General features: G+C 35.7%; 1 long non-coding RNA gene across 1 annotated transcript; it reads left to right on the top strand.

Annotated features, from left to right (window-relative positions):
- The first annotated feature begins 14,489 nt into the window (after positions 1–14,489).
- LOC111735680 lies at positions 14,490–18,811 on the top strand. The gene is made up of 3 exons (XR_002778915.1): positions 14,490–14,524; positions 16,658–16,740; positions 18,783–18,811. It is a non-coding gene; the product is annotated as an uncharacterized LOC111735680 (long non-coding RNA).
- The last annotated feature ends 550 nt before the right edge of the window (positions 18,812–19,361 follow it).

Here is a 19,361-nt window from a genome sequence, read left to right as displayed (position 1 = left end):
TTACATGAGCAAGGCCTAATCAGAAAAGTGTTTTTACATTTAATTATGTTTACTCTTCTCAATATGAATTATTTTTCTGTAAGTGAAGACCATCTATGTATAGACCGTTATTTTCATTAAATCCAACGTGTTTTAGAGGACATTTCTAATTGATTTCTCTACTTGCTGACTGTCCAGTCTGATTATAACTTCAGGCTAGCACCTTTGTGTCGTATTATAAAGTTTTGTTTCTCTTCTATCCTGGAGTCTTTTTTTCTTATTCCATGGGTTTTCTTAATTTATTACTTCCTTCTCCGCTTTTCCTGGTGTTTCTTTGATTCTGTTACTTTTTCCTCTTATGGCAGCTTTTTCTTGGTTCATTGAATTGGAGGAACTAGCAAAATTTAAGTTTTTTAGTGAAAACAAATTACAATAATTTGAACCACTGGAAAAGATTCTCTTTAGAGCACATAGGCATGTGGTTTCATCTTTCCTGCACCCCAGCTTACAGAGCGGGGCTTGGATATCCTTGAGACCTAGGGGACTGGAGATTGTGAACTCCATCAATTTATGGCCCAAGGCAGGTGTCTCCTCACCTTCACCTCTTTTCCCAATTTGCTGCTGTCCTTCTCATGTACATGGAGGGTTGAGCAGGGCTGTCAAATCCTAATGGAGTTTGGTAGTTGTTAACATGCCTGTGTTGGGAGTGGATGACTCCATTTAGCTAGTTTTCCAGGAGCGGGGGAATAGAGAGCTCCTACTCTGGGTTGTTCGAGCCCATCCTTGTTTCAGGTGTCCGTGCCTTCAGAGGTGGAAGATTTATAGGCTGGAGAGTGCCATGGAGCCAGGCAGAAGAGGGACTTGGAAGTGGGAAGGATCACAGCATATGCATTCGTTCTTTGACTTTTCTACATTTAGCTTTCAACCATTTCAAGGTACTCTCTGTACTGTCTGAGAGTAAAAAGTAGAAATGAGGTCATCTGATGTAGTGGTTTCCATGCTAAAGAACCAAGACTGACATTTTGGACTAACACAGATTAGTCTCTGAACCACGGGCAGACAATGCAGAAGGGACAGTATGCCTTTCTAGCCTGATTTAGGTCATCAGATTTTGTCCAGTTCAGGTTACAAAAGTTACTTCAGCCACTAATTGGATTTTCATTTTAGCCTTCAGGACTTTTGGTGAAAAGAATGTCATCTCAGCCTTGGCCAATATATTGGCTGTCACTCTTTGTTACAGGAACTTAGAGGGTGTCTTTATTAAATATTTCGTAGATTAGAAGAGTGCAGGCAGACATAGATAACTAACAGCTTTTCTTAAAACACAGGCCACATTTAATTATGTCAGGAAACTTCATTTAATATGTAGGTATCCGCCTTTTACTCAAATTTTTTAGTTTTTTTTTTTTTAAAAGAAATAAAGTCTTTTCTGTTGTATATTTTTACTCTATATTTTTATTTTATATTTTTTAGCAACCCTCATCTTGGTGATTCATGGTCTTCAGCAGATAGTGAAGAACTTAGTTTTCATACCAAGGTAAAGTGCTCCTGAATGAAATAATTTGTTCTGCTCTAAATTAAGTTTTGTGTAGTACTTTTAAAATTTAGGTGTGGTCTACCTGTTATTGTGTTTGTAATGAAAAATTGGTCTATTAAATTCCATTTTATAGAAACATGACTATTTGACCTTTTTCTTAATAATTTTATTAAGTACTGAAGGTGGAGTCAATAAGAAAGAATGGGCTAGCAAATAAATAGTGATAGGAAAATTATGTTGGGAAAGGTTTTGCACAATAAAGGAGATAGAAAATTTGAAGGATAAAGATTCTCAATGTGACTTCAAAAAAAAAAGGCAACTCATGCCCAAATGCAATCTTTAATGGATCCAAGTACTTGTTGTAATAATCATGAAATCTTCTTGGTGACTTTCATTTCCAAAACTATATAGCATATTATACATAGTTTTTTTTTCTTAACATTTTTTATTTTGGTATATGTGGTTGTTAGGAAAAAGTTGTTTTCTCAATTTTTGCTCTGGTTTCCATCTTTAGACTACTATAATAAAAATTGTGGAAATTTAGAAATATAAATTCTCTTTCTCAAACCCATATGACAAAGAGGTTGCACTGTATTCTAAATCATTACATTAGAGTATATTTAAAAGTCTTTATCTAATGGAAGAATATATCTTTTACTTAAAATAATAACCAGTGCTAGAAGCAAAGATAGTAGAATGTCACATTTGAGAATTTTTGTTGCGGTCATTGTTTAAATTTTTTATTTCAGTTACGGTCGATATAATTCAATATTGTGTCAGTTTCAGGTATACAGCATAGTGGTTAGATATTTACATAATTTATGAGGTAATCCCACCGATAAGTCTAGTACTCCCTGAGACCATACATAGTTGTTGCAATATTTTTGCCTATATTCCTTATTCTGTAATTTCCATCTTCCTGACTACTTTGTAAGTGCTAATATGTGCTTCTTAATCCCTTTAAATTTTTCAACCAGCTCCCCACACTCCATCAGTTCATCCTCTGTAACTACGAATTTCTTTCCCTTTTGTTTGTTGGTTTATTTTGATTTTCAAATTCCACAAATAAGTGAAATCCTATGGCTTTGTCTTTCTCTGTTTGCCTTCTTTCACTTAGCGTAATACCACCTAGGTCTATGGATATTGTCAGAAATGGTAAGGTTTTCTTCCTTATAGCCAAGTAATAGTTCATTGTGTATATGTACCACCTCTTTTTTATCCAATTGTCTATCGACGGACACTTACGTTGCTTACATATCTTGGCTACTATAACTAATGCTGCAACGAACATAGAGATGCATGTATCTTTTCTATTTAACCTTTTGAATTTCTTTGGATAAGTCCCTGGAAGTATGAGTGTTGGGTCATATGGTAGTTCTATTTTTGAATTTTTGAGAAATCTCCATGGAGGCTGCGCCAATGTGCAATCCCATCAGTAGTATGCCAGGGTTCTCTTTTCTTCCCATCCTCACCAACATTGGTTATTTGTTTATTCATTGATAATAACCCTTTTGACAGATGTGAGGTGATATCCGATTATGGTTTAAATTAGTGGTTTAAATTATGGTTTAAATGATGAGAAGTGTTGTTCACCATCTTTCATATGTCTTTTGTCCATCCCTATGTCCTTTTCGGAGAAATGCCTATTCCAGTTCTCTGCCCATTTTTTAATTGTATTGTTTGCCTTTTCAGTGTTAAGTTGTATGAATTCATTATATTTTTTGGATATTAACTCTTTATGGATGTATCATTGATGAATATCTTCTCTCATGCTTTAGATTGTCTTTTCGTGTTGTTGATGGTTTTCTTTGTTGTGCAAAATCTTTTTAGTTTAAAGTCATTTGTATGTGTCTTATTCTTTTATTCATTCAGCCACTCTATGTCTTTTGAATGGAGCACTTAATGCATTTACACTGAAAGTAATTATTGATAGTGATGTGGTAACTGCCAATGTGTGGACTGACCTCACGGAGTTGGATTGGCTGGAGCAGGGCTCTGGGTCCGGCTGAGTCCATTCTTTCATGTCATTTGTAGAACTAATTGGGTGATGCTCTAGTGTGGTCTGTAGCTGTCGACTAGGTATGTTGGTTCTTGGGCCTCTCGGGAGGGTCTCCAGTGCAGGCCCAGGTCAACTGCTACTTGTGCTCGGCCAAGGGCCACCTAGTAGGAGCTACAAAGTGACCTGTGATTGGTATCTGCCTGTGCTGGGCTTCAAGGCTATACTGAGATGAGGCCGGCTTCCACTATTGCTGGACTGGGGGCCGCCTAGCAAGAGGAACTGGGCATGTCGAGTCCAACTGCTTCTTGTTTGGGGTTTTGCGGACCTTTGAGAGATAATATAATGTGATACATATTCTAAATAAAAGATTTATGTATTTTCATAAAATATTACATATTTTAACATATAATAAGAAATATAAAGTAGTCTTTTGTTCATAGTATATTCCTAACAATACTGACATATTATTGATACATTATAAACATTTATATATAATGAAATTATATATATTTTTCCACAAACATTATATGCTTATGCTTTTCTTTCTTTATTTTAAGCTTGTTATTGAGCATCTTAATCTTTCCTTGTCTTAAGCTTGTACTTGAGTGACTGTCTCATTAGTTCTTTTTTTTTTTTACTTTCTTCCTCCTCCTCGAACTTTTTTTTAATGTTTAGTCTAATTTTTTCCTTGTAGGAACATTTTTTCAGTTTTTGTTTTTCAGTCCATCTCTCTCTGTCTCCATTGTCAACCTATGAGGCTGTGGTTTACTATTTTGTATGTCTCGGCTTTCATTTATTAATTGTTGCCCCGTGGGTTCAATCTTTTTTTTTCTCTTTTTTTTAGAAGGAGCTGAATTTAAACAATCATTGGTTTTTAGCTTTTGACAAACAAAGCAATTCCAACCTACCTATATAAGATATACTAAAAACTAAACTCTCACATTGTCCCACACAAGAGATAATTTATGTAAATATAAATCAAGCAAGTATATTTCAAAATATAACAATTAGTTTACATTTTTAATGTTAGTTTTTGTTCCATAGTACTCTAAGCTACCTAAGGGTAAAATTCATAATCTAATGAATGTCATAGTATGTAGATAACTATAGGGGTCAGGAGAGTGACATTTGGGGGCTTACTGTGTCCTGTCTGATAATCCTCACCCCTGGAGAAAGATGTAGGTTTCTGTGTGGCAGAACTGGGATACGAATCTACATGCGAATGATTCCAAAACATGTGCTCTTTTTGTGAGATCACTCAGTAATGGTAAATCTTATTATTCTTGTTATCAAATGTGATACTTAAAGCTATGAATTTTTTTCTAGAATGTTGTGAATCCAAGCGTAGCAAAGATAATGACTGTTGTTCAGCAATCACTGAAAAACAGTAAGTATTTGATGACTGTCTGTTTCTTATGTCATTCACTGATTTGAATTACAGCTATTTTTACATACTCTTTACTTTGTTTTTACTGTAGTAGAAGAAAAATATGGCACTTTGAGTATAGTAGAGGAGGACAGTGAAGCTGATAGGGAAAATAAAGTCATGGTTGAAACCTTTCCCAAACCATCAGCTGCAATCCAGAACTGGTCTCATCCTGATTTTCCATCAACTGAACCTCTTCTCAAACCTTCAGTCGTGTCTTTAGCAGTCATCGATCTTACAAAGGTAAGTTGTTTTGTTTAATTTTAAATGTTTTCCCCCATGCTTTTTCATACACCATCCCTGCTGATCCTTATAGTAATTGAAAAGGATCCTAGAAAGAGGTAGAAGTCTTCCAGATGATAATAGAAAACAAGCGTAATAACAAGACTGACATACGTACAGGATTGGGATTCAGAAAGGTTTGTGGGACTAAAGAATTCTTAGGTATGCCATCACGGGAGGAGAGAATCAGAAACCAGCTAGAAAGAAGAGCTAGATGAATGTGAAGTTGAGAAGGAGGTGAAGCAAAAATTCATTTAAGAAAGGCAAGATAAAAATATTTAATAAAGTCAAGATGAGATTATTATGAAGACACAAGAGACATGGGGGGGGTGGTTAAGTGAGAGCAGAAATTCACTATATTATAGAATGTGAAGGAATTTATTTTAAATGCCAAATAAGAAAAACCAAAACAGGTAATGAAAAAAAATGCTCAGAGTTTTCTCAATGACTTATTGATGATTTCAACGAAGAACTGAAGGAAAATTTAATTCTCACTCTTTTTTTGCTTATTGACGTTTTCATTTGAGCTTTTTAATCTTCACTTTTAAGCTTAATACAGTGACATCTTACATTTATTCTGGCAAAAGCTTTATTCGTTGCTAATGCAAAGTGAAATCTCTTTGATCAGATTTATTACGAATTATGAATTTTTGTCCCTACTTTTTCCTGTGGTTTCTAACTTATCTTACTCTTTGGTATATACCTAACTTGCTTAATTAACTTATCTTACAAATTGGTGTATTTTTTGTGGGTGTTTTAGATTTTTTTTTTTTGCAAAAAGACAGGAAATAAGGATTTATTTTAGTTTGTTCATTAATTAAAATATCTGATTATGTAATTGAGGACCTTAATTTCTATTCATTAAATGAGAAGATAAAATAAGCTAAAGCACTCTAAAAGAAAAAAGGAAATTTTTTTCTCTGTAGAGTTTTTTTTTGGTATGATTTCTTTGATATGAAACATCAAGACTAAGTTAAATTATAGATCTGAAAGCAGTTAGTAGTTGCCTGGGGCTGATTGAGGGGGAATGGGGTGTGATTATTTAATGGGAATGGGGTTTCTTTTGCGGCGATGAAAATATTTTTGAACTAGAGGTGATGGTTGTACATTGTGAATGCACTAAAAGCTACTGAATTGTTCACTTTAAAACAAGCAAATGGGCTCATTTACAACATGTCTTCTGTTCTTGCTTTCTTTACTTAACAAGATCTGAGAGATATTGTTCTCTGAGGGGCTGTTTTGTTCTTTGCTATGGCTGCAGACATTTCCATTGTGCAGAAGTCACACGAGTCATTTATTAGGTCCCCTACGAGTGGACAGCCAGTTGTTTTGCCATTATAAACTATGATGCAGGGAACATCTCCAAGCTCTAGTCTGCAGCCTCCTCGAGAGCAGGATGAGGCTGGGAGGGTGCACGGACTTCGACATGCCCCCTCTCTGAGTTCTCTGCGTGCCTGGCACAGTGCTTCACTTTAGGGCTTGTTCAGGAAGAGGGGACAAAAGGAAGAAACAGACCAGAAGAATGTGTGAAATTGGAGCTGGGAGAGAGAGGAAGGGCCAAGCAGAATATGGTTCCAGCACGGGCCTGGGAGACAGGCAGCTGGCCTTGAGTTCACTCCGTACCATTTCCTAGCTGTTGGACAATGGGCAGCATCCCTAGCCTTTCTGAGCTAGAGATTCTGATTGATCTTTTCCTAATAATATCTGCAATGAATGGATACATATGGCCATATCAAATGAATGAAATCACAAGTTATGATATTTTTCTAAGATAAAATCCTTGGAAGGAAAGATTACTAATATACATACAAAATTATCTCTGCAAAATGATGTTTTACTTTTTCAAATATATCCAGCAATGGGTACATTTTCTGTAATTCTTAAGGAATTCTATTCATTTTGGTTTTCATTGTTGTTAAACCTACATGAAAATTCTTTCATACCTAAAAGTCAGACATCCTGGTAACTTGATTTTTTAGTCCCTTTCTTCGTGCGCTCCAGCTTGGTAATCGTGGATGCATTTGAAGACTTAAATTTTCAACGAAGATAATCATAGTTTAGTAGTTTTTTGAACCGCAGATTTTTTTCTGCAATCTTTATTTACCATGCTAAATAAAGTATTTGGGAAATTAGAGCTCTAAGCGTGCTGTTCACAAGGGAATGAAAAAACCATGTGCGCATTTAAATAGGGACTTACGTTTCTTTCGTACATCATAGCAGTGCTTAAACCTGCCTCGCCGTTTCATAGTCACATAAGCGTTTTTCTTCTCCAATGTAAAACTTATGTTTTAACAGGAGTCTTGTAACATTGTGAATTGATATTTGACAATGAAGGTTTTTCATGAAACTTAAAATGCTTATTACTACAATAGCCGAGAAATAACTATTTGCATATATCTGTAAAGGATATTTTATATTTTGAAACAGAATTTCAAATATATAATTGAAAAATTGAATGCCATGTCTAATCCGTATTCCCCTGCCATTTTTACTTTCAAATTTTCACATGTTCTATGTAGATCGTCATTATTTAATTAGATCAGTTCAGTATTCTGTTACAAACATCTATTTTCTGAACATCGTACACTTATCCTGAGGAAGTTACTTTTTTTTCTTGCCAAAGTTTCAAAAACCTGCAATATTTTCTGCTATTACTTTTATGTTTGCAAAATAGTTAGTCCTACTCAAAATATATTTATCCAGATCTTTCTTCTAAGCCCCCTAGGTGCCTCCAATTTCATATGTCCCAGAGTGAAGACATGATCACTGGCCCTTTCCTTTTCGCTGACTCCTGTAACCTCCTCTGGCATCTGTTTTCCCCGTCCTAGGTCATAGCACCACTGAAACACTGAAGCATGAAAAATTCTCTGAAGTCACCACATCCAGTCACTCACCAAGTTTAATATTTTCTAGAAGCTTACCATTTTTTTATATCTTACTACTGTAAATCGCTTTCTCATCTTTAATTTTTAAATACACTTTTCCAGTTTTGCTGTCCTTGTGTTCATGTTTACTTCACTGCCAGTGTGACTGTTCTGTAATATGTTTGTGACGATACAACTCCTCTTCTTATTGAATGGCTCCCCATTACGTGAGGGTAAATTTCATATACCAGCATGACACTTGCCTCGTTTGCTGTGGCTCTGATTCTCCAGTTTTGTCTCTCCATCCCATTCCCAGTGTTCCAGCCTTACCACAGTACTAGGTGCCCTCAGTTACTTGCTGTTTCATATGTCATGCTTTTGCTCCCGCTGCCCTTTGTAGCATGCCCTTCACACCCTCACTCTGCACTTAGGAAATCTTTCAAGAGACAGCCCTATCTCTGTAGCATTTCCTGAGCCTCCCAGATACAACTGCCTGCTGTCCCTTTGTGCCCTTACTGTACGTTACTCACTTCAGCTGTAGACATAGCTAATGATACTTTTGCGTGTTTACTGTTTCCGTGCATCTGTACCCCTACTACAATAGAGGATGAAATCTTTTCTTTGTATTTGCCACTTTTCCCAGGTTGGTGCCTATGATTTGAGAGATATAGTAAATGTCTGTCATCTTCCTGACTGATTGACTGACTGAAGGAACGAGTCAAAGAATGTGATATTTTCTGAAACTGGGTTTTTGTTTTCCTTTGTTCTCATAGGAAGAAGCAATAAAGCCAGACATTGGAAACAAAGAAAATGGCATGGATATTAGCGAACGGGCTCCACGAGAGCAAACAAATAAGGACAATGTGAATTATGTTGATGGAACACAGGAAAAGAATACAAGTGGTAATTTAGTGACGATCTGTATTTTTTTCTCTGCTTACATGCTGATATTAACAAATTGAAATTATGTAGATGCAAATATGACATCCATTTCCTTAAAGTATATCTTTTTGCTGTTTCTTCAAAATATTCCAACTACAAACAACTTTTTTTTCTTGCCAAGATTCAAAACCCTGCACTTTGTTCTGCTATCTTTTATATTATCAAAATATTTATGATTAGAGATGGATTTGTTTATGTATTTTAAATATATAGTAATAAATATTTTCATTAATGTCTCTGTAACTACATTTTATAGTTAAAATGTCAGCATTAGGAATAGGAGAAGACGAAGAAGCAGAATCACCTTGGGATTCCGAGGTACTGTCTTTTGTTATTATTTTTTATTTTAATATCAGCATTGAGTGATGTTAAAACATAAAAGTTATGATTTGATTTTACTTTGTACCTCTGCATTTGCCCATGAAAATATTTTCTTATATTTTAACCTATAATTGATACAATAATTTATCAATACAATAATACTGCATAGGACCATTGTCCTAATTTGCAAGATTCCCTTAATGAATTCAGTGTAACATAGTATGAGAAACTCAGATTAAAAGTCATAAAACATCAGTTTGAGTTCTGAAGTTAAGTTTATCTGAAAACTAAAGAATTCTTCCAGGTCATTCTGTGGCCAAATGTTGGAGTGTAGTTTCTTCAATACCTTGGAACATAAAAAGATAATGCATGGGATTTTGAGGTTTCATTGTATTTGGATTGTTAAGTAGATTCTGCAAGGAAAAACTGTTTTGGAGAGTTAAAATATCATGTATTGAGTACCTTTATGACAACAATTCTTATAGTAATGTAAGGAAGTATAAAGTAATGTCTTAGATCATAGGTATCTACCAGCTCATGGTACAAATATTTAATTTGAAGTCCAAAAGCATGTTAGCATCCTGGGTTGGTCACTTACTAGCTATAGGATCCTGGGAAAACTTGTTTTTAACCTGTTGGTATATCAGTGACCTCATTTATTTTAAAGGTACTGATCCCTATCTTTCACTTACGTGCAAATGTGGTAACAAATGTGGTAACAAATGTGAAAACGTGTCGTAAACGGTAAAGGGTACTGTGAAAATGTAAGGCACAATGATCACAGTGGTATTTGATGACTTACTAAATATAGAGAACTCTTTTTGTAAACATGAGATGCAATGAATTGATAGTAGTGTCAAGAAAAGAATGGGAAAGTTAAACAAGCATGTTGATTTTGAGTATGGGGGATGACACTTTTCAGGAGACGGTTACTGGAGATACCCTGTTGGCATGTATTGCTTTAGTATTTGAGGCCTTCTTGATGAGATCTTAAACGTTTTGATCTGGTGTAAATTTCTGATATCGAATACCGACTATGAGCTGGGCAGTTAGACACCGAATCTAGAAGTTGAGAGCTTAGGCTGTAGTTGTAGGGGCAGAAATCGAGTAAACAACAATCCTTTGTAAGTCACTATAGATGTCCATATAAAGAAAAGAAAAAATGTTAGGTTAGAGAACATTGGGGCACTATCGTTGGAATGGGCATGAGTGTATAATTTACTGTGTCAGTAAAGATCTTTCTGAGTATGTCTTGGAATGACCAGGAAGCAGGAAGTGGGCTAACCACGATCATAACATGTGTATTATTGTTGTAGTGTGTAGATAAGAAATAAAATGTGCCTAACTATGTAAACATTTTTGCTATTATTTAAACAGAATTTCAAGAAAAGTGTTTCTTACCGCCTTGCCATTTTATTCAATGACTGTCCTCTCAAAAACTTACCAAAGAATAGTTAGCTTTTTCCACGTCCATCTTTACCTAAGTGAAATAGGTCCCACAATGACCTGTTTATATGTAACATGACATACTCCATGTTTCTATCATGTCAAGTATCTAATTTTAACACTAAAAAATCTTCTTAGAACTATTGTTAAATAGTTCCAAGTAGCTTAATTAAGTAATTTATTGAAATGCATATATTTCAAAATGTTCTTGAACTTTGGAGAATGGAAAGTAGAGTAGGTGTTTCGAAGTTAGTTCCTTGTTGATGTGCACATATAAATCAATATTTTCTCTATGAATGTATTTACTCCAGCCCTCCGTGCTTAATTTTTAGAGTAGCTCAATGAAGACAAAAGATCAGGTTGATCCAGAGAGCATAAGATGAAGTTTTCTATTGAATATTTTGATTTTCATCACACGCTTCTTTTGTTGTTAGGTCTGCTTGCTTTTAATGTAGTAAATTCAGATATTTTCTGAGAAAGGGATTAGGAAATCTTTCTATATCTCACTATTGATATGAATTTTAACAGGATTCCTCTACAAGTCTTCCAATAAATTATGTCGATGACTTACCTGGAGCTGCAGATCAACGAGGAAAAAACATACAGAATGAGCAAGTAGCAGGTAAGAACTGTATTGTGTAAAAACAGCATTTGACAGAATGTTGATTTAAAATAGGAATCTTCAGATAGTCTGATAGCCAAAGAAAATCACCTATTACATGCATAGTAAGGAAAAGAGAAGCGAAAAGGAGATCTGTTGTATAACTTCTCAGGTATCGGCACCAGATTAAAGTGAGAGTGTCACTTCAGGACCTACATTATTTGTTCCACTTCGAGATACTCTAAGACCTAAGAAAACTCAGAAAAAAACGAAAAAAGAATAAACGAAGGAATGAAGAATGAGAAAGGCAAAAATTATCGGGAGGAAATTGAAGGGGAAAAAACAGATATATGTAGTGGAAAGAGGTAAACTAATTCTTTAGAAAAATGTCAGAGGACAATATTGGACATGTGGAAAAAACATGAAATAGCTTGCAGCACCAAAAATTGTCAGAGAAGTCCAGCACAATGTTTCCACTTGTGCTCTTTTCCTCGTTGTTGAGAAGGCATTACAGACCGAGCTGTCTGATAATGTAGAGCTCTACTTTTGGTATCCATGGTTGAAAAAAAAAAAGTTACATACAGGAATAAGAAACAGAAATTTTAAAAAGGTCACCTTTCACTCTGGCATTTTTTGATACCCTAAATTTCTCACTTTTCAATCACTGTACTGATTAGGGACTCTTAGAGGTAATTATTTGACCCTAATGGTTACCCAACATTGTTGGTCTTCAAACTATGCTCTGAGTAGACAGTGTGTCATCTTCTCTTCAGAGATATCAAGAAGCAAAGCCATCAGATTGGTGAAGACATGTAAGGGATAACAATAAGCATTATTTTGCTTTTATTTCTGAGTATGTTTATAGCCAAAGCAAAACAAGGAGATAAAGTAGTAGAAATGAGAGATGTAAGTTACTACTATGAAAGAGAGAGGAAAAGAATAGTTGGTGCAGAAAATTCACAAAAAGAATGCAAAAAGAAGTTTCCAGACCACGGGTCTACACATTATTTTTGAAGAGGAAAGTGTATAGTGAAAAGAAGAGAGGAAGAAAGAACGGCGTTAGCTAGGTAATTTTGGAGGAAATCTGAGAGACCTCACTTGAGATGGCTTGAGAGTATTTGCACTGAAACAGAAGATGAGATCACTGCCGCTCCAGAGCACACTGGAAGCAGAGGGGAGTGTTCGAATTGCAGTAAACTGTAGCCACTCATTTAATTTCCTCAGGATTATCAGGCATCAAAGATATATATTACATTGGCATTTGTTATTGAAAGGAGATTCATTTCCATATAGAAGCACTGGCTCCTTTGCTTTAAGCTTGCCAGATTTTGAATAAAATAGTTGGTTCTTAAAAGTTCTTCAAAGCCCAAATAAGTTTAAAAACAAAGAAATTATGGCATTCATTCCCTAAGTGCTAAAATTAATATTTTCAGAAAGTATTGCACTGATTTAGAAATAAAAGATAATATCTAAAATTTGTGATGCAATTTAATTAAATTTTCCATTTTTCATTACCCTTTTTCATTGTCGAAAGCTCGTTATTCATTATTTCTTGGGTATGTTTTATGTACGTTTTTTTCATGAGTGGATCAAGAAAGTTTCAGATGGCTAAACTAGGAGATACAAGAAACATAGCCCCTATCGTCATGCAAGAAGTAAATGTTTCTTCTAACGAGGACTCTACTAATCTTTATCCAAGCTGATCAATTTATAACCCTATTTCAGCTGATACATGACTTATGTATTCACCTGAACTCTCACTGCAACTGTGTAGATGCTAAATTACTGTACAAATTGAAGATCATGGTGAATACTTGTAGCCTGATGGAATAAATGATTCTGACATATTGCATTAAGGATAGGCTGTTGCATTCTACCACTAGGTTTCACATGGACCCTGTCAGGGTCGTGATTTGTTCCTCTGATGAAAGATCACTTTTCACCCATCAGTTGGCGTGTGCACATTGGAAGATGCACACTGATCCAGTTCAGTCAGGGTCCTTGGAAAAATAACCTTGCCTTTGAAAGCTCATCTGCATGTTTTATGAAACCTATACTCCTGGTTTTTCTTCAGTTTTATGGCAGATTCTTGTTTCTATCTTGTTGCTGTCCTACCACTTTCTCTAGCACCCCCCAAAACACAGGACACCTGAGATAGTCATTTCCAAAGCCAAACATGAAGATTCAGCTCTATTGTCATTGTGTTTGAATGTACAGTTGGCTTTCACATTCACATATAACTGAGTCTATGTCCTTTTGCATTTTAGGTTCTCTTGAAAAGTTTCCTCACTTGAAGGTAATAACTTTTATATTTATTATCTTGAATTATTAAGTACAACTTGCACGAGATGAACATTACTTCTTTAATGACTTTGTTTCGAAACCCATTCAGCCTACCATTGAAGTGAAAGACTCTGTTCCCAACAAAGCAGTAGAAATGAAGGGGACACAATCATCCAGATCAGATAAATTGTGTAAGTCAAATTTCACCCACGGAAGGAGGTCACGAAATATTTGACATGCTCATTGTCTTTCTAGTTCTCATTTTTCTTTGCAAATTTATTTGAAAGATTTGAGATGAAGTCGATGTCATTTTTGGTATCCATGTTTGAGAGAAAGTTATTTACAAGAATGAGTAAAAGAATTTTTAAAGGATAACTTTCAACTTGATGTTCTTTGTTTCGTTCAATACTCTAAATGTTGGGGCTTGGAATTTTTATACTGATTTGGATTTCCACAAGGTTAATTTTAAATGCTAATGCTTCTTTTTATTTCTTTCAAAAGTTGATGGAATTAAATTTTACCATTTTACAATAGTTCCAAATACTAGTATTATTTACGTTCTAATTAATGAAAACTTTATTTTCAGATTCTTCACATTTGGATTCTGCTAGCTTGCCCCTCAATCATGAAACCCATCAAGGATCTGGGGATTTGAAAGTTGACAATGAATTGCCATTGGTGCCACAATCGCTGACCGCAAAGGAGTCAGCATCCACAGGTATCGGACACATTACCTTAACAGACAAATGCAAGACTAATTTTAGAGCTGTGTTTCTACGACGGGATCAGAGGCTCCATGACCTGTGTGAATCACAGCTACCAGAAAACGGAGAGAGCAAAGAAGGTAATAAAAAGAGTTCGACCCTGGACCCCATTGGTTGATTTATCAGGCTTCTGACTTTTCGAAAATCATTTTGTGGTGAAATCGACTTTATGTTCACTCTGTCTCTGTAACCTACAGCGTAACAGAACACTTCTTAGCAAACCATACGTATTCTTCCTAGAATGAAGGTAACATGTAACTAAAGATGAAGGAGAATTAGGAGAATGAGTGATTTCGTTCAGATTAGTATTTAGCATACATTTGGCATTGGGCAGCAAGATATTATTTAGAACTGTAGGACTAGCTGGAAAAATCTAAAGATTGCCCCCTGGAAAAAAACATGGATTCTTGGCTTTATTTTTATAGGTCTGAATTCACAAGTATTAGTTATCACTATATTCAGTGTAACTGGAAAAGCAGCTTTTGAACCGAAATGTTAAAATATTTCTTGCATTTTCTTTGGTTTTATATATTTTAGAAATGGCTTTTCCAGTAATAATGGGTATCATTGAGAATTTACTGTATAGTACTTTCTTATCAGCTGTGTCCATATAGTATGCCGAGTTTAAAAATTTTTAATGAAGAAATGATTTACTAGAAATATTGTTTTAAAGGAGTGCTGTATCACTTAAAGAAAAAATATGGAAAACCAGTTTTAATCCTACTAGGATACTCATTCTTTTAACTGACTAAATTAACATGTTTTTCACTTTTCTTATTATTAATTTAGTGCCTTGTATCAGTCCTATGATCATGTCTATAGTAATGGAACATACAGTATTCTTTCATCCCTATAGATTTATCTTCTTTCCTTAACTCTAGAATTAACAGTGTATTTACAAATGATTTTCACATACCTCCTAGAGTAATGTCTGCAAGCTATAAATTTGACATTGTTTACGTATGTATGCAAGTGTCTTATTTCTTCAAATGCCCGGTAAACATCTACCCAAGCTTCCTCAACTAAGAAATATATGAAATGGAAAAAGTATTAAATGAATTCAAGCAACTTAAAAGGGTTCACGTAGTTCAAGTCACTTGTTAGTTGATACCTCTTTTAAAGTAATGAGTAGAGTCTAGCTCTCTGGGGACCCAGGATTTGTGAACATGTTCATTGAATAAAGATTTATTCTATAGTGGGCCTTGATTATTTTACATCTTGAAGACTTCTGGAAACATTTTCTCAGTTTTGGCTGCATCATCTATATTTTACATATTGCCTGCTAAATTGTCTCCTTCCATTGATTCGTATGCCCCTCAGATTCATCAGTACCACAGCATTTACAGTGATCTGTCTCCAGTGCATATATGACCATGAGCCACTGGTTAAACCATACTACCGTCTAGACATCTTAAAATCACATATATGGCTTTGATGTTCTGATCTCTGCCTAACTCTCCATGTCTAGACCTTTCTACTGTCCACCTTTTCTCTGGAATTACTGCACTGCTGGTGATGCTCAACTCGCCATCTCTGTGTTAGACAAGCTTTATGCTATTGTATGCTTCTCTCCCTGACTCGATACAGCCTTGCATGCTCTCTGCCTTTCCTGCCTTCTGCCCCTTTGATTCTGGCTAACTTCCCAGTTTCAGTCTCAGCTCAGGCATTATCTCTAGAAAAGCCATTCCTGACCCCTGTCTTCTGTGTTCTTTAAACCCCAGTGCCGAGTCCTAAAAGATGAAAAGAAATTTGTCAGAATGGCAGGAGAAACATTTCAGATATAAGGAAGGGTTTACAGTGATAAAGGCATAAACAGTAACAATAATTTTGGAAGTCATGAATAATGATCCAGTTGAAGCTAGAGCGTTGCTAAATGTATTACCACAAGGTGGCAACTGGAGTGCAGTGTGACTTTCTGTGTTGTACTCTATTTCTCAGTGTTGTTTTGTTACTGATTTTTTTTTCCTTGATGTTGCATGAATTACTTTGTGAATGAAGTTTTGAGGTGTTCGTATGCCTGGAATTTGTGATGTCTATTTTTTCGCAAATGGTTTGTTGACATTTTGTATAAATAGAAGTATTTCTTCAAAAAGTAAATATTCAGCTAAAGAGTAAGCTTAAAGTCTCAATAGTTAAAATGTTATTTCTGTTTTTTTTTAAGATAATGGCTTTTATCTAATTATTCTAAGTAGTTTATTTTAATTAATGTCTAGATCTGTCAGCAGAACTAGTCTTAGGAAGGACGACAGAGAAAGAGCATAAAAGACTTGATGGAAGTAAGACTAATCACTCACAGGTATATAAAATTTATTTTTTGTTATTATGTTTAAATTACTTTTATTAGGGTGACATTGCACAATAAAATCATTCAGGTTTCAAGTGTACAAATCAATAACATGTTATGTGTATATTGCATTGTGTGTTCACCACTTCGATCCAGATATTCTTCCGTCATCATGTATTAGACCCACTTTACCTTTATGTCCATCACTGCCCACCCCCACCTCCTGCCTCTTTTCCTCTGCTAACCAATAGACTGTTGTCTGTGTCTATGAGTTTTTGTTTATTTGTTTGTCTTCTTTATTTCTTTGCCCTTGTGATTCTGTCTGTTATTTTAGTTTGGTTATATTTTTAGATTTGGTCCTCTGTTCTCTCTTTTGTTCAGTTAAATGTCTCAGTTGTGGATATTTTGTACATGTGCCTGCTTGCCTGCCATTCAAGATCTGTATCTTGAGTTCTCAGGGGTGTAGATACTAGGCTTTGTAGCCCAACAGACACTAGTACTGTTTCTTCTTAGACCTGCTGCTAGCTCTGGGAGGGTGTGGGCGGCCACCCAGATTCTGTGGCTTTGTTTTCTGTCTGGTAGTGGTGGCTGCCAGAAGACAGCTGTCTCACTTGTGTATTCTCTGCCTGGTAGATTGCCGGGTCAGCCGAATTACACGCTACTCGCTCTGGCAGGAATGCTCAGAGCTACAGTGAGTAACACAGCACCCTGATTCCTCAGGTCTCCCCGAGGCCCACAGTGCGCTCTGGCCTGTGACTGCAAGAGGCCGTCTCTGCTCTTCTTTTTTCCCCTCCTCCTCTGTTTGTTGAGATTCGCCCACCTTCAGCTGTTTTGATGTGCAGATCTGTCGCATGTGTCTGTGTCTGACGCTGGGAATCCTCTGCTAAATTGTAGGTGTTTAACTTATAATTTCCAAGAGAGAGATCAAAGAGAACCCTCAGGCCGCCATGCTTCTGTCGTCACTGTAATTGCCGATTTGTACTTCTTAATTCCTCCACCTCTGTGACCAGCCCCATAATCTTCCTTCCACTTCGGAGCCGTTAGCTTTTTCTCTGTATCTTTCGACTTTTTTTTCGTCGTTCTATTTTGTTTTTCAGATTTTACAAATAAGTGAAATCATATGGTATTTACATTTCTCTGTTTGACTTATTTCTGTTAGCATAACATTTCAAGGTCTTTCCACGTTACAACAAATAGTGTGATTTGATTCTTTATGGGGTATGTCCCTTTGTATATATGTAACACATCTTCCCAGGGTGATCAGTTTGTATGTTATATAAATGTCTAATCATTGTGTTGTACACCCGAGTCTAATATGATGTCGTATGTGAACTATCATTGAAAAAAATGAGCATATAAAAAGTTTCAAAAGTTACAAAGTACAAAATGGCAGTTACATAATTGTCATGGGGATGTACAGTTCACCATAATACCTCGATTTGATGCAACCACAGTGGAAAGCAATACAGAGGATCCTCAGACTTTTGAAAATAGAACTACCATATAGAACCCAGCAATCCCCCTGCTGGGATCTTTTTCCAAAGAGATCCAAAACACTAACTCAAAAAGATATCTGTCTCCTTATATTCATTGCAGCATTCTTTACAATAGCCAAGATGTGGAAGTCCTCAATTACTTGCTCTTGCCTACCTCATGCTTTTGTTCCCACTGCCCTATGTAGCATGTCCCTCACACCCTCACTCTTCACTTAGGAAACCTTTGAAGAGGCAACCCTATCTTTGTAGCATTTCCTGAGCCTTCCAGGTACAACTGACTGTTGTCCCTTTGTGCCCTTCCTGTACATTATTCACCTCGGCTGTAGACGTAGCAAATGATACTCTTCTGTTCTTACTGTTTTCATGCATCTCTGCCCCTACTACAATAGAGGATGAAATCTTTTCTTTGTATTTGCCACTTTTCCCAGGTTGGTGCCTATGATTTGAGAGATACAGTAAAGGTCTGTTGTCTTCCTGACTGATTGACTGACTGAGTGAACGAGTCAAAGAATGTGATCTTTTCTGAAACTGGGTTTTTGTTTTCCTTTGTTCTCATAGGAAGAAGCAATAAAGCCAGGCATTGGAAGCAAAGAACATGGTATGGATATTAATGAATGTGCTCCACGAGAGCAAACAAATAAGAACAGGATGAATTATGTTGATGCAACACATAAAAATAATCCAAGTGGTCATTTAGTGGCGATCTATATTTTTTCTCTGCTTATAAGCTGATATAAACAAATCTAAATTGTGTAGATTCAAATATGAGATCCATTTCCTTTAAGTCTATTTTTCTGCTCTGTTTCTTCAAAAGTATTCCAACTACAAACGACTTCTTTTTTCCTCACCAAAGTTTCAAAACCGTGCATTGTATCTGTTCTTACTTTTATGTTATCAAAATGTTTATCATTGGACCTAGACTTGTATATATATTTTAAATTTATAGTAGTAAATATTTTCATTAATGTCTCTGTAACTACATTTTACAGTTAAAATGTCAGCATTAGGAATAGAAGAGGAAGAAGTAGAATCACCTTGGGATTCTGAGGTACTGTCTTTCGTTATTAGTTTTTTATTTTAGTATCAGCATTAAGTGATGTTAAAACTTAAAAGGTCTGATTTGACTTTATTTCTTGA

This window comes from Pteropus vampyrus, unplaced genomic scaffold, assembly GCF_000151845.1.
Source record: "Pteropus vampyrus isolate Shadow unplaced genomic scaffold, Pvam_2.0 Scaffold1000005213, whole genome shotgun sequence".
In the NCBI taxonomy this organism is placed as follows: domain Eukaryota; kingdom Metazoa; phylum Chordata; class Mammalia; order Chiroptera; family Pteropodidae; genus Pteropus; species Pteropus vampyrus.
Note: the sequence above shows the minus strand (reverse complement) of the source record. Positions and strands in the feature narration are given on the sequence as shown.